This window comes from Falco naumanni, chromosome 5 (genome assembly GCF_017639655.2).
Source record: "Falco naumanni isolate bFalNau1 chromosome 5, bFalNau1.pat, whole genome shotgun sequence".
In the NCBI taxonomy this organism is placed as follows: Eukaryota; Metazoa; Chordata; class Aves; order Falconiformes; family Falconidae; genus Falco; species Falco naumanni.
In genome coordinates, this window is record NC_054058.1 from 48,551,497 (window position 1) to 48,564,861 (window position 13,365).

Consider the following 13,365-nt stretch of genomic DNA (forward strand, 5'->3'; position numbering starts at 1 on the left):
GATAGTTAAGGGTTTTTTTTGTATAGGGTCATTTTCATGTTGAATAAAGACAAAATGTCACCTGAAAAAATCTGTTTCTTGACTGGTAAAAGTGTGCATCTGTTACAGTAAATGCTTTTTCTGCACTACGATTTTGGTCTGGTTTTGGTTTTGTTACACTTTGTGTAGATTCCTGTTCTTGTTTTAACTTAATCTAGCATGCAGGGTATAGTTGCATAAGCTGTGCATCCTGCTGTGGAAGTACAAATCCTTTTTGCTCTATTCTATATCCAGGATTTTGACATAGGTTTTTAAGACTTATCTACTTATATTATAAAAGTAGAAGACCTATCTTCTAATATTATTAAAAAAACACTGGTTGTCACAGGGAAGGCTGGATATTTTGACCCTTATGCATTTCATACTGATTTCATACAGAAGTCACCCTATTGAATTAATGACAATGACCTTACGAGTTTGTCTAGCTTCTGGAAGTTTAGACCATTTATTAACTTGAAATAATTTGTTCTCAGGAAAAGCTGCAAAAAAGGCCTGCTTTCTGGTTTGGGGAATGTGATGCCTTTGCCCCTCTTTTGGTTTGTCTCACTTGTTTTGTGCTTCTGTTTCTTGCTATTTTTCATTACTACTTTCCTTCTACTATCCTCTAAGATTTCTATCATCTAGTTTTAGAGGTTCTTTCCTGCAGGATTGAATTCAGTCTATCCTGTGCAGTTGTCTCTTTCATTCCTTTAGTAGGCTTTTCCTTTTCTGTCTCACTCTCTGTTCCCAAGGTAAATCTTAGTCAAAAAGCCACTAATCTTCTTTTCACTCTCAAATATATTGCCAATGTAGACTCAGAGAATGAGGAAACTTCAGCAGCTGGGCATTGGTTTCTGCTGATTTGCAGCAGCTCACACAGAAATTAATACAAGGTAAAATCCCCAAGGAGGCACCATGTAGCTTTCATGCAAGATAACGTGTTGGGGTAAATTTGAATACCTTCAGATTTTCACTCAATTCAGTGATGCCTGTAAATATTAGAAAATCACCTTCACTAGGCTTTGACCTCACATTAGTCATCATCTGCTAGCTAACACTGGATAGCATGTCACTTTTCTTATAGCAGCGGCACCTTTCAAGAGCTAGTGAGACAGTTTTTGACAGTGAATTCCTTAGCTTTCTGCAGGGAAAATGACCTTTGTATTGTGTTGATGAATACATTATGGGCAAGTCAGCTGTAAATAGGTGTTTCCCTCTGAAATTAAATCAAAAAAGCAATTGTTGAATGCAGGCAAAAGGGGGCAGAAGAGATCACAGGGCTGGAAACTAGCTTGAGAATAATAAAATACAGAAAATTTTAATCTGTAGGAGAAAATAAAAAGTATATTTATGAGAACACACTTGACTCCAGGTTCTTTTGCATTCTAAACACGTTAGATTTTAGGGTACTGGGACATTTTCAACCCCTCTGTCTGCTGTACTCTGGAGATCACTTGCACAAGTGAATTAAAATATTAAAATTACTCTCTTCAAGCCATTCAGAAAGTATGTTCTTGTGAACTTAAACACTTCTTCTCTCATAAGACTGCAGCAGTAATAAGGAACAGACTGCACAATGGTAAAACATTTTTCTCAGTTTGTTAGAATATAGGTCACTTAAAAGATTAGGTTAAATATTATGTGTGTCACAATTCTGACTTGCAAAAGCAGATCTACTTTCTTGGATCAAAAGATTCAGTAAAACCTGTGTATTTTTATAGTGGATTATGTTGTAGGCTACCATTTTCAATTTTAATGCAATCTTATAATAGAAAGGCATATATAGTGTGGACAGTCAGATACAGTAATGTTTTGTAGATGAGCTTAATGAGTTACATGGGGCATTAAAGGGAATTATGGAAAAACAGATTGAGAACAGATGTTAGAATCTGTTTTTTCTCTTGGAGAATAAGAATATGTGTAATGGCCTAATGGGTTAGCTTGATAAAGCAAAAACCCTAATACCAATCAAGTTCTAAATTAAATGCACCTTTGGAGAAATATGAATTTCTAAAATGTAAACCCTTGGCAGATTATCTTTATTTAGTTAATAATAATATTAAATAATAAATTATATTATCTCTTGTTACTGCATGGTTTTCATAGGACTAAAATTCGTTAATAAGGCATAGAGAGACATTTTCCTGTAGTGTGTAAATAAAATGAGAGTGTTTTAACTAAGTTTTTTAAGGGGTCAGTATTTTCTTTCTGCTCAGTCAGTCTTTGAATAAAGTTGGTACCTTAGCTGATACTACAAAAATAACAGGACATTTGTGGGTAGTGCTGAATTAGAAATGCTGTTAAGTCTTTCTGTGATTAAAACTTAGATATCAATTACTTTTCCAGAATTTTGGACTCAAATAGTGCACGGTTATTGTACATTGTCCTTAAAAAACAATGGTTTGTGTAATACGGAATGGCAAATGTTATACTATTGCTGTGCTACTGCTGTCTTTCAGGTTTGCGAATGTCGTGTCAGCCATTCATAATGCTGAAAATAGGTGCTTTGAATAGAAGCCAATAAATATTCAGAGAACTTGCATCTTTTTACTATTATTTAAGGGGATAAAAATTACATATTGCTGGAAATTTATTTTAATTGCCTCAACTAGAATAGATATGTCTACTCAACTGTCTTACTGTTTTAAAATTCTTACAGAATGAAGTCAGGATTTTATGATATTAGTTTAGCATTCTTTAGTTGGCATACTTCAGGAATATAAGAATTAATAGCTTATACAGTTATGATACCACTTTTTAAAGTTTCTCTTTTATTTTTGGTTCTGGTAATTTTCCTCTTTTGTGGGGCCTTTTTTTTATGAGGTTGTAGTTTGACAATATAGGAAATATAACATTGCTGTTCCTGGCAATATTTCTGCTTTCTTAGATCAGAAATGAGGAGATGTATTATATAGAATTGATCAAGTATTAAACTCCTCTGCTGTTTCAAATTTCTTAAAGATTTTAAAGTGTTAACTTTATGCCAGATCAGTTCTTGTCATTGCTTGCACAGCCAGGATAATACCTGCATAAAAACAAAATGACAATTTATATTTGGGATCCAACTGGCTAAATCAAGGGATATATCATTATAAACTGTACTTGTCCAGGTTAAATGTGTGGAGTTGTATCCAGCAGTGAAGAGTTGTTTATACAACCAACATGTAAGGGTACCTGTTTCTCAGATAACTGATATATATATATATATATCTTCCTGGATGTACACACATGAAGTGAATAACGCTCTCTGAATTAAAAAATAATCAGTTTTGTCTTATGGGGATTTCTTTGGTAAATATAATACTCTTATTACTACATTTCTATGTTTCCACATGCCTCCAAGCTGAGGATGCAAAAAAGCATTATAAAATTAGGGCTTGAAGTCAATGGCAGTCTTTCAGCTGTCATGTAAAGGACCTGAACAAAAGCTCATTAAAGTCAATGAGAGTTCTTTATTGGCTTTAATGGTTTTGGTTAAGGCTCTTTATGAGTTAAGCTTCACAATCCAGTGTAAGAGCAAAAACGCTATTGTCCTTCTTATCTTCCTGGAAAACTGGAGACACCCGTAGGTTGGGTATCTTGTCATAAAATACTTTTTTGGCTCAGCCATGTCCCTATCCTAGTCCTTTTACTAAAAATACATCTATCTTGTAATATGTTTACTCTCAAAACTAAATGAACCTGAGCCTGGCTTTTTGTTTAACAGGAGTTTTACACTCATAAGATTCAAATGAGTAAATTGCTTTTGGTCAGAATTACTGTAGAGGCTGGTTTTATGATTGTCCATATAAGCAATTCTGTACTGTATATTCATGCAATAAACTATCTGAAAAACATTCCTATCTGTTTAACTATTTCTTCTTTCAGTAGCACAAACCTGTAGACTGTGACTAGAAAACTCTATAGAACAACATGCAAAAGAAGTGAATATGCTGAGTGTGTTAGTTATTTTAATTTGCTTTAAAAGGCTATCATTATCTTTTTCAGATAATAAGACAGAAACGGTTTAACTGTTAACACTCAATGGGCAAATTCAATTAATAATAATAGTACTACTAATAATAGTAATATTAACCGTAATAGTAGTAATAACAGTAATAATAACAATAATATTGGAATGTGGCTTATAATAATTATTTTCTTAAACTTATCCAGTATTTCTCTCTGTAACTACTGTTAGTGAATGCAAGTAGGCAAACCCAGAAAATGTGAAAAAATTCATTAGACAGTAAGGTAAACTGAAATAAGACACTTATAGTGAAGTGCAGTGCACTATAAAGGAGAACTTTGAAGCAAGAGGTCTGCAGCCTGTGGGAATAGCCCTGCTTCATATGATCTGTCTTCTTCTAAGAGAGGTTCAGAGGACAGTCGAAGGAAGAAGCAGATATCTTTCTGCAGTTCTGAATTACTTACATAATAGCAAACAAAGAATGCTACATGTCCTAAAAGTGCACATCATATCGGTGATGATCTTGCCATCTGCTGAAGCTTTCTTTTATGAACTATAAACTAGCGCAAGAGCCACATATGCCCCTGAAATGGAGCAGCCTCTAAGACAAAAGGTGGGAAGGGTTTAACAGCTCACAGTAGTGTGCTGAACAGCACCATGTTAAAATTGCACAGTAAGGTATGCAGGCAGGGCACGCTCTTCCCACAGAGAATTCTAGCAGGTCTCAAAATACCTGGTGACCCCGTTTTTGTCCCCATACTCCAACCAGCCATTTGGAGAGGCTTAAGACAAATAGTCTCATTAGCAGGGTCCCAAACTTTATTTTTCTTAGTTTAGACCAAAGTCAAGAGGAGACAGTCAAGCATTGCGAAACAAATGTGTGATTTTAGCAAGGAAACACCTTTCTGTGCTTTACACTTAAAAAGTTAATGCACGTGAGGATAACAGTAATGGCAAAGTAGTCAGTGAAGGCTGGAAATGACCTACTGAGGACTTGTCTGCATCAATTTGCTAGCTCTGTTGCAGCTTCTTCTGCTTTCTTTTTGCTACCGCTGTGACCAGTACTTGCACCTTCACCTTGTTGTAATAAATGTCTCCTTGGAGGGTAGCATGACTCTTATGGGATGGGTGACATTTCTGCTTTTTCTCTTGGGTATTAAAGAAGAAATTAATTTGTGTTTAAACAGGATGTGTAATGCAAATATTCAATCAATGACATTCCATAATATTTATCCCTGGCCACTGGCAAAAATGAAATAGGTAAAATTGTTCACAATCAGAAAAAAGACTTTGCATATGGACCACGAAGTTACCAGTAGTAAATAGCATGCATGCACAGCTTGAACTTGTAAAAGTCTATGATGAATAAAATGGATAGGACATTATGTGTTATGACTGATGATAAATAAACCTCAAAGGGTAAATATGCTTGTCCCTTTCGAGAGAATATTATATGTGAGATGCAAATTGGGATGGTGGCTTGTCTATTGAGAGTGACAGTTCACTCCAGGAACTGCTGAAGGGGAGCCTTGATAATAAGATTGTGTGGCCCTAACTGTCCATTAAATTCTCATTACTAACTAAATTTGCAGTATAGGGAATAAAAAGTCCTCAATGGTTGTCCTAATTCTCTTGGAAAGTAAAATATTTAGCCTGACTGTGGTCTAAAACAATGCATAAAAATTAAGCTTTCAAACAGCCTGGCTATCATCATGTGACTAAAAGCCTGCAATTAAGCCTACTCTATTTCTTAGAGTATTTATTATATACATTATATATATTAAAATATACAATGCTTATTATATACTATAGAATTTGCAGTAATATTAATATATTAATACAATACATTGTTATATTTTTATTAGAGTATTATGTATTTCTTATATTCTTAGCAATAGAATGTTCATGAGAACTTGTAAAGCAGCAGCAAGTTTGTTATTTTGTCTTAGTTATGTCAAAACAAGTATTTTATGCATTCTAGATAATTTTCTCTGGTACCGTACTTGGAAGTGTTACTGTTATTTAGCATTAATAAAACTTCAGTCATCCTGATTATGGAACAGGATTTATGTAATAAACTCAAGCACAGTGAGTTATTAATAAAATTATTTGGTGAATATTTCTGATTGCAAGTACCTTTAAAGGATTTTCCAAACACATTGAAAAGTATGGTAGGCTGAGCAGCCCACATCTGTTTTTGACATCACTTAATTGAAATAAACCAGGAAAAAAAATGCTGAAACAATATTAGATTGATTTAATGAGATATTAGAAGACATCAGAGAGCTGTCAAATTCATGCTATCATTTGTAGTTAAATATATAAAAATATACTAATTTGCTGAACCCTGTATACTTCTTCATCAGTTTTCTTACAATTCTATTTTGCTCAAGTTAAAGCTTGAAATACCCTTATATTTGATAACCACTCTGCAGAATTTATAGCATTATATTCTTTATATAGGATCTCATAAATTACCTTTTTCAAATGAAATTAGGTACAAAGGAATCTTTACTGACTTCTCTATGGTTTAACTGTATAGGGAATTTTGATTCATACTGGCATTCATTTTAAGGTTTGCCAGGACATAATTTAAAAATCCATTGAATTTTTTTGTTTCTTTCTATTTTTACTTCCTTGGACAGGGTACATTGTCAAAGCTTAGTCACTGATTACTAAAATAATGTTCTAAATTTTAGTTTGCAGAACTATAGGAAATTATTATATACCTGGTTGCATTTTTTGATAAAGGCTTTGGTGTAGTAAGTACTCATCTCATTAAATCTCCCAATCCTAAGGTAAGAACATTTTACTGTAGTACCTTGTTGACCTGATTGCACATCATGTTTGGAGGTTAGAAGTATATATTTATACGGCAGTGAATGTGCAAACCAATGCATATTTATTTATTTATAAGTGTATGTTTATTTATTTTAGGAGAAAAACATTATTTAAATATATGGGTAGTATTAATAGAAATATCAATGTTTCTCTAAATCATTTCAGGGATGCGATTTTTTCCATCTACTTGTTGTATGTGTGGTCAGGAGTACTGTGCTTTGGGGATTCCCTGCACAACAGTTGCAGTGATACAGGGAAAGGACACCTGTGAAAGGCCCCCACGATAGAGCTGGAGCACGTGTTGCAGAGGAAAGGCTTCGAGAACAGAGCTTGTTCAGCCTGGAGCACAGAAGCCTGTGAGGAGAGCTCATGGTTGTCCTCAGCTAAAGTGCAATGTACAATGAAGGGAGGGACAGGTGCATCCTGGAGATGCAGAGTAGTAGGACAAGAGACAGCAGGCACAAGTCACAACAGGGGAAATAGATACTAAGATAATTTTAAATTTTGTTTACGTTATGGGGAAAGTCATGCACTAATTACCCAAAAAGGGCACGGCCCTGTGCAACTTGAGTTGGCCCTGCTCCAAGTAGGAGGTTGGAATTGGTGCCTCCAGATGTCCCTTCCTACCTATATGATTCTGTGCATCTAGGAAAGCAATTTCTATTTTGTCAGAAAACTGTTCTGTTTAGGACATAGAACAATAAACTTTTGTAAGTTTGCTGCCCTAAATGTTAACATTGATGGAACCACACTTATCAAGAGTGGAAAAACGGTAATTTTATCTATTATAGTACTACTTTTCTGTTGCACTCTGTCAGAGGATTATAAAGTGTATCAAATTTAATTTCAGATTGGACAAGTGTTTTGAAAACCTTTATCTGTATTCCCTCTGTTCTAGAAGAAAGAGTTTGGAAAGTATACTAGTAGCATGAGTTTTCCTAACTTGGCCATGTTTAAAGTTCAGCCTGGGCAGAGAAGAAAGGTTTTCCTGGTTTTCCTCAAATACTATATTAACATATATTAACAGCACATGCTTTCTTTTTTTTTTTTTTTTTGAACAGCACTCCAAATTCTATAGGTCTGTTATGGAACAAATAGAAATATTTAATTAGAGCTAAATCAGTAGGATCTTGATCTTGCAAACATCTATGTATATATAGCTTTATGTCTACAGGTACTTCTTAATAAAGTCAAGGGGCAGCACTGTTCACACTGCTCCTTTTTGTTTACATTGTTTCTTTTCTCTTTCCCTTATTTTAAAAGACATAATGAAGAACCCCAGTTTAAACTGAATCATTTAACTTATTTTAGTTGGTTGACAGGACAGCTATTTCAGTGATACCTTAAATTTTTAAATAGTCACAACTTTTTTTAAAAATAATTGTATTCCTGATTATCAAAGCCATAAAAACATTTTCTGAACTGTATGGTTTTTTATAAAAATAACAGAAAATGGGCAGATTTCTTTATGTTTTTTTAAACAATTCAAACAATAGAAGTACAGAAATGATTTTCTTATTAACATAATCATGGTGTTTCCAGAGGATTTTTCACATTGATAGCAGAATTTAAAAGTTATTTGTTCTCCCTTTCACTGCAGGAAAGACAAGTAAGAATAATTCTTGAGAAGTAAATCCCATAGAATGTTACATTTGCTGAGACAAAAAATGCCAACTAACAGAAGAGTAAATATGTTTACAAAACAATTTGTAAAATATATTTGTTTTCCCTTGATTGTTATTTGAGACAACGTCATTTAATTAAAGTTGGGTGTAGTTATTTCAATTTACTTGCTCTGAGGATTTGAGCACTGTGGATTAACTTTTACTGGGGTTTGAAATTTTATGTAGGTTTCAATTAAGAACTACTGCAACTCAATGTCAGATCCAAGAACCAGTAAAATTGTTTTCATTCTCTTGTAAACCCTGAGATTTGGAAAAGATTTGTATGTGATATGAAAACTGGTATTAGTAGAAGCATGAGATAGCAATAACTCTTTGGTACTTTCTGTGTAGTTAGTTAATATATACTGCTTCCTTTTATATTTATGTACCATTTACATAACTACAATATATGTCCTTATGTAATTATTGAAAATATGTTTAACTGCATTTGATGCAGAACAGAAATCTCCCATTAGGTGCCTAACAGCTCTCTGGTCATGAGGGCCAGTCCAGTGTAAATCTTTGAGCACCACTGATACACAACAGTGCTTGCAAGCTGCAAGACCTGTAACTCAATATCACATTTTCTAATTACAGAGTAGCTTTTTTTAGCTCCAGTGCATCTATCCCAACATGATTTTAATGAACGCTGTTCTGAAATATGTATATATTAAAGCTTATACCAATGCTGTCTCTTCTTCCTTGCAATATATTTTCTTGAAGGTGAGAGACCAGATTACAGGTTTTAGGAGATGTTAACTTGTAAACCTATATATTTGTGAGTCATCATTTGCTGAAATGAGGGTGGAAAGAAACCAAGGTAGCAGTTAACACAATGTGATAGTAAGATCTGATATTTCTTTCCTACCAAAGATAGAAATCTGAAGATGAGGAATAATTTGCACTTTATAAGCATGGATCTTGGATCAAGAGTGGATCAATAATCAGAAAGAAAGAGGAAGAAAGAAAGAAAGAAAAATTTACTCTTCTACAAAATAACTCTTCTACTTCTAGTGGAAGTCATACAATTTAAATCTGTATACCGTCAGTCAAAGAAATAAGAAAAAAAAAATTATGATTGTAAAATGAGTTACCAGGTATGTTCTTAACGAGTCACTCCATTGTGCTTCTTAGGAGCATAGTAAATGGTCCCTGCAATCACTGGCTCACAGCTTTTGTATTAGTGTATGTTAAGTGGTATTTTCGCAATATTACACATTGTTAGAACTTATTAAAATCTTCAGTCAATATGACCAGAATTATTGTTTGTAGAATGTAGCTTTGACTTGGTGCACAATCAAGAAAGGATAATGAAGAGCTACAAGCCTTCCCAATTTTACTTTTGGATCACCTTAGTGGGACTCAGTTTTTTTGTGATTAAGCCAGTCAGAAATTTTAAAGCCAAAACCTCAGCTTCCTCCCACTAAAAATGCACAAAAGAAATAACAAAGTCTCAAAATACTAACTTGCTAGCAATTTAATATTTTTAATTCTGTATTATGCCTAATCATATTCACATGTTTTCCCATTACAAATAAAAATTCAGGTTTAATGTGCAACTTTTGAAGAAACAGGATTTATATAATTTAGATGCCAAAATAACAGACCCTTGTACTATCCATAACAGATGTGGAACTCATATCCAGCATTGAATTTTGGCCACATACACACTGTATCTAATGAAAGTCAGTGGAAGCCTAAGACCAGAACAAGGTGTAATACACTGAAAAAGGAGAGGGATCAGATGAAGTAACTGCCTACAAAATTCTCCGTGACTGCTCCTTGGCAGGTTATGGCTCCACCAATTGTAATAGCTGCCTTCACATTTCAAAGTTTGGCAGGAAGAAAGAGCACCAGAGGATGTTTTTACTTTTAGTGATTAGATAGAGATATTCCATAATCTTTTTTTTTTTTTTTTTTTTTAGACTAATAATTGTGTCAAAACCATGGGCCACTAATTCGAATTTATTCTTCAAAATGTTGCTAGTGTAGGTTTCCAAATATAGTATAAACCAGAAATACCTACATTACTGTTCCAGAGTGAACAGTACCAAAGTGGGCACGCACTTTGGAGTGAAGGTACGCATGCTCCCCCAAAGGTTCCTGATACATATTGTTTTCTGTTAAGTCCTGTAATACAGGACTTGAGAAACTGCTTCATATACACACGAGATCTATACTCAAATATGCTGTTAGGTCTTATACATTTTCAGTTATTTATTGTTGCAGAGTAATTTTACTTATATCAATGAATGCATAAGGGCACAACTCAAAACATTCCCAGTTAACATTAGATCTGTTTATATTTAGTGAATGGAGTCATGTAGACAGAAAGTCTACTCTTCCTAGTTATTGATAGCTATTAAAGTGTTTGTAATATCAGAGTGGATTTTTGTTCACATCAATTTTCATAGTATCCATTGTATTTTCAGTTAAGGTCAGGAATTGAGTAGTATTACATGCAATTAACTGTTAAATGACAAATACTTATATTGAACAAGGCAAAAAGTGCTAATGAAGAATACAGTTTACGTTTAATGATGCAAGTTAGGAAGAAATGTCTTTTATTTACTTTGGATCCCATTCAGAACTGTCATACATCTTTCTATATGCATCTACTGCTAGCTACTCTGAAAGAGAGTTTTCCTGTAAATATTTCATAAGTATTTTTCTGATGTAACAGTATCTCAATTTCAAGTAGCAGCATTGGTAAATATGTTTGTTTAAAATCTACATTAATTCTTTTGTTATACTGTTGAGTGATAGGAATTACTGGTATTGCTGAAGTCAGCAGCACTGTTAGCCCCATTAAGCTGTACGCATACTAGGTATGTTTGTATGATGGAAACTCCTTGTGCAAGAAACAGATGTTAACATGTAAGTTAGAAACAAAAGTTCTGCAATCCTCTAACCCAAAGCAAGTCTAACTTTAAAGTGAAGCAATTTTTTGTGTTCTTAAACAATACATATCTTGTTTGACAGGTACAAAGTCACCTTCCCCATCATGCTGAGCACAGTCCAAGCCTATTAGCCTCATGAGGAATGGCAGTCAGCCCTGGCGCAGACTGGGCCCTAGCAGCTTCATGGCTGTGATGTTTGAGATCTATGCTCTTAGAGCTAGGATTCATGTCCCTGTACTCTCTTTAATAGTTCAGCAAGATTTCCAAACTCTGTTACCCTACTGCATTAATTTAAAGCCCCATCTTTAACATTCTGTCATGCATATATGTATTTCTGGTATTAGTGTGTATTTATGACACTTTTATGTCAATCATGAAGAACTTGATATATCAATATATAGCCTTCAAAAACTTGGTGAGCTAAATGCTCTTGAATGGGTTCTCCAGGCTACAGTTATTCTTTTTAGCACATGATAGTCAGCAGACTTAACTGTGTTTAAGGAGTTTAGGGATGGACTGATTCAAATGTTTGAAAAACACTGTCTTCAAAGCGAAGCGTTATTCACATACTCAGTGGGTCTCTAGGAATAAGACAGAAAAGTTTGTACCATAAAGCTTTATCTCTTTCCTTATCTAATACTCAGTCTTGAAATTAAAATCTGTTCAAAAGTAAACTGCACATTGGCTGAAGCAGGCTGTAGTGTATCAGTATGCGTTCAGGCTACCTTTTTCTTTCAGAGGTGTCTGCCAGTATATTCCTATGTATCCTTCTTAGTATCTTTAACTCTGTGCAGGCCTTATGGCATCTAATTATTGGGGGTTTTTTTTGTGGAAAATTAACACCTGGAAAATGTTCCTTTAATAAAACAGGTCTCTTTACTAAGTATTTGGTATTATGTTCGCTCTCCTGGATTGTTCCCCTTATGTTTATTGAAGTGTCATTCTGTTTTCTTCTGTTTGAGTAAAGCCAAAGAAATCACCCAGGATGGTACTGAATGGATAAACTGAAGTTCTCACATACCTATAAATACAGAAGTAATTATAGTGCCTTTCCTGGTTGACCAAAGGAGGGGTTTATTCATCTTGATAGGAAGGGATTGCTGTGGCTAGGAAAACTAGGCATTAATTTTAAGAAAGATTCTAACATTCTTAATGCCAAATCAAAAAATGTTTTTAAAATAAATTCATCAAGTAGAATAAGGAATGGTTCACATAATAGCAGAAGTAAGCCTTGCGTTTCTGTTGTAGCATTCATCTCGTTTGAACTGTACCTTTAATAAAGAAAATAATAAAGATATTGTTTTAACAATTTTATTAGCATTTACATGCAGTGTGGCTTGTATGGAAAGTCTTATTTCACATCTGTGTTTTAGTCTGTAGTGTTAGAAAATGCAGCAGCCTGAAGTAAGTCATACACTAAAAAAGAAGGAAAATATAATAGGGTATCTATCTTCCCTGGTTTGCTTTCAGAGTTCTCTCCTGACACATTTTGCACAAATTAATTTGACAGTTTCAAAAGCTAAAAAGGTATTTGGATTACTTCAGCAATAAACTAGCAACAGAATCATGTCATTTCAATTTATCACTTGTTGTCTTTAATAGTGTGAAATCTTAGTTCTTCATCACATTGCAATAGATTGCTTAGAAATAGAAAAAAGCTGCAGACTTCACGGGGGGCGGGGGTGGGTGGTGGGGTGGTAATGTATTGACTGCCAGCTGAGCCTTCACGTTCTCCCTGACTTGCAGATTTTTTAGTGAATCTCACACTACCTGAACTAGAACAGCACGGTAACCTTAGCTTTGCCCTTGTTGCTGTCTCAAGTTATTAGGGTTTTATCCATCAAAAAGAACTACGGCCCAAACAGCACACTGGGCCTTTGAAATTGTAACCTTAGAGAGAAATCCTGCGAAACCAAAGTTAACCTCTACAGCTAGCTCTTATCCTACTAGCATAAATCTGTGTTTCTTAAGAGGATCTCCTCTTGGTGCTATG

At 34.4% G+C, this 13,365-nt stretch overlaps 1 protein-coding gene across 2 annotated transcripts in view; it reads left to right on the forward strand.

The window, feature by feature from the left end:
- Nucleotides 1–13,365, forward strand: part of IMMP2L (inner mitochondrial membrane peptidase subunit 2) — a 477,884-nt gene that overhangs the window by 375,548 nt on the left and 88,971 nt on the right. The gene's annotated exons all lie outside the window — the stretch shown is intronic.